General features: G+C 31.4%; 1 protein-coding gene across 1 annotated transcript in view; it reads left to right on the top strand.

Moving 5' to 3' along the window:
- The first annotated feature begins 609 nt into the window (after positions 1-609).
- Positions 610-3,225, top strand: part of LOC106476272 (fructose-bisphosphate aldolase-like) — a 17,760-nt gene continuing 15,144 nt past the window's right edge. Inside the window, exon 1 of the mRNA XM_013936936.2 lies at positions 610-727. The gene's annotated coding sequence lies outside the window, so the exon portion shown is untranslated. The remainder of the gene's footprint in view (positions 728-3,225) is intronic.

Genomic DNA, 3,225 nt, shown 5'->3' with positions numbered 1-3,225 from the left:
ATGTGACTCGCTGACGCAACAATACTTACCGCATATTCTGTCAGTTCTCCATGTTATTTAGTGTTTTAATTAACTGTTTTATATAACTTTGAACTGTAATATGCCACAGTTTGTAATGTTAGGACATTAGAAATGGAAAATAAACAAGTTTCGTTGATGTGCACAGTCAGACCTTCAAATACCTCTAGTGATTATTTAAACTAAAACATCGAGATATCTTAAAACAATATTTAAATTTTAATAATATAGAGCATGGTACTGGTGCCTCTTAACTCTCTTGCAACATATAATTCCAAGTTTCAGCTATAATGTAGAATAAATTATTATTTTTTATTACTAATATGATTTAAGCTATAGGAAACTTTATAGAAACATTTTTATTATTCGATGTATTAAATTCTACAAATCTCTTGGTTCCGCCGCCTGGAGACATTAGAAAATCAAGCTAAACCAGCAACACAATTGACCATTTTATTACTTACTGCTTTGCAGATAAGTTACATCATCCAAAGAAAAGCATATCAGACACGGGGAAAGAGAGAGATTTCATTGGATATCGTCGTCCCCATTGCCCAATCAGCATTCAAACTTTTATCGCACATTTCCACATAAGGTCACCTTCAAAAACTTCCGTAGTCTAGTGTTGTGGCGAAGGGTTAGTGTTTGTAGAGCCGGTCTGTTTCTACGTTATCGTACCTATCGCCTTTTCTCCCAGTTATATCTTTTGGTAAGTATATATATTTTGCTTTCTTTCATATCATCTGAAGTTGTGTAAGGTAATAGTTGCCGTTGTTATTTCTTTAATTAGTAGGTATTATTCAGCTTCATGATAGGCCAAAGTGTTTTTACTTATAGTTGTACTAAGTTGAAATTTAGTATTATATTATTTATATTGTACTATACTGATTATAATGGCTTACTCTATTCAGACTATTGTATTTGTACCCACAAATTAAAACATTATTTTTAATTTGCTGTTACTTGTATTACTATTAGTTTTACTATTAATATTAGTGATAATGCTGAGTGAAGCCCTCCCATTGGAAACAATTTTAATATCCGTCAACATAAGAATTAACACATATGATATAGTTCTCACGATATAAGTTACATACGTTTTCTTCACTAAACGTCAACAAGTTCGGGAAAAGTGAAAATTGAAACCCACACTCTATTTCTTCAATAAAATATCAATTCTCTTATAACTTGTAAAAGTCTGGCTTCCACTACTGTCAACAGCTATTCATTCCATAACTCAAGTATCTCGTTAGAATAATACAACTGTTTTACCTAGAATCTTAAAACATTTATCATATATCTAATATTTCTTCTCAAGATACCTTCACATAACGTGAACAAAAAAGGATGGTCAGCTTGGTTAAAATTTAATTTACCTTCAAATTTTGACGTTGTCTTGAATAACAAGCAAAATGAGAGATGATATTTGAATAAGTTGCTTGGGTCATTTAAAGTAATTTATTGTTATTTTGTGGGGGCGAATTATTTTATTTGGTGAAAATAATGCGAAGTCCAGACTATGAACAAAGTAGTTTAACTTTCCCCTAACGTTTGCTACAGGTTACCAATATAAGTATAACTTGCCCATAGTCTATTGTTTTAGGTCCAAGTTCAACAGTAGGGTTACACTTTCAACTAAAAGTTGCTCGCTAATGCCAGTAATGGTACTACAACTAACGTACAAAACCTTTTTTTCTTCTTTTAAAATTAGGATTCAAATGTGTAACCCGTCCCTCCCCAAGATTTTGCTGAAATAGCGCCACTGATTGTTTCGCGGAAATGAAAGGGCCACATTGAACTTTCTCGATATTATCAGAAAAAAGTTTAGGAAACTTGATTTTTAATAAGAAGTTGATCAGATTTTGGCTTATTAAACCTGTAAGTGACGAAATTTCATTTACTGCATTTTGGAGGCAAAATCTCTTACCATTTATTCGTGCTTGCATAGTGATTAAGACGTGTTTTGTTTACACCTTAACGTTGTTACTTCTTCGATCAATGTATGGGTAAATCTGACATAGCGTTTCTATGATTATATTAAAGTAGCCGTTCTTGCTCGGTGTTACCCGAGTATTACCTGAACATAGAGCCGAAGTTTAACTATTTTTAAACAGAAAGGCTCAAAATTTCGCTTTTCTATGAATATGAAATTATATGGGGGGGGGGGGATTCTATCTCTCATGTAGTTTCGTTTACTAATGAACTCTGTGTATGTTTACTTTTTACATAAAACCTATAAAAATTGAACATTAATCGTTAGGTTAAATTATTAATTACTATGTTTGACAATTTTTTTTATCCATGTAGAGCATCAGGATAGACAATGTTGCGTGTTTTTTTTCTTTCATTTGGCGCCAAGATAAAAAGGTTCTTGTCATATCCAACTATGAAGCAACCAACATGAGAAATTCATGGACTTTCAGATTGATGCTAGTAACTTTGAGTGATTGTCCCTGTGCCTTAAAAATAGTTTTTTTTAGATACAAACGAACAAACACTTAAATATAATCAATTCCGCTAATAATATGAATTCTAACACTTTTTCCATCCTTTTTTTAACCTGTTGTTACGAACTTATCATTTCCGCCAGTAATGTAAGAAAATATGAATTCTAACATTTTATGCCTGATTTCTTTTTATAAATGTAAAACAATATCAGATTTGTAACAGGTCTTAGAAAAATAGTTGTACAGAGTAAAACTTAATCGCTTGTTCAGCCCGCGATCACATTAGCCAAACTAACCAACTTGCTTTGTAATTTATAATCAAAGACAATATTTAGAAACTTGTACAAACACATTATCTTTCTCAATTTAATAATAAAGAAATGCAAACGAAACCTTATATGTATATAATTTTTTATTGCTTTCTTTATTCATTAACACATTTTAAAAATTAATACTATGGTAATTAAACATGCACATACACGCAGAAAAGTAGTGTATGTTGCATATATTACACGTATCAAATGCTATCTATGTTCGCCAACTTTCAGTTAAAGGCTTTTACTTGTACTTCTTGATAATAATAATAGTATAAATATAAACTGTTTTTGTTAGGCTTAGGATTATTCTACAGTAGATGTCTGAGATTTGTTGGCGATGAATGAATAGCACGCACTCCACTTGTTTTTAAAATAATACTATATAATATTGTTACGACAGCGGAAGTCACGTGACGCTAGTAACACGTCATGAGATTCTAGAA

The sequence above is a fragment of the Limulus polyphemus genome, unplaced genomic scaffold, assembly GCF_000517525.1.
Source record: "Limulus polyphemus unplaced genomic scaffold, Limulus_polyphemus-2.1.2 Scaffold10171, whole genome shotgun sequence".
In the NCBI taxonomy this organism is placed as follows: Eukaryota; Metazoa; Arthropoda; class Merostomata; order Xiphosura; family Limulidae; genus Limulus; species Limulus polyphemus.
Note: the sequence above shows the minus strand (reverse complement) of the source record. Positions and strands in the feature narration are given on the sequence as shown.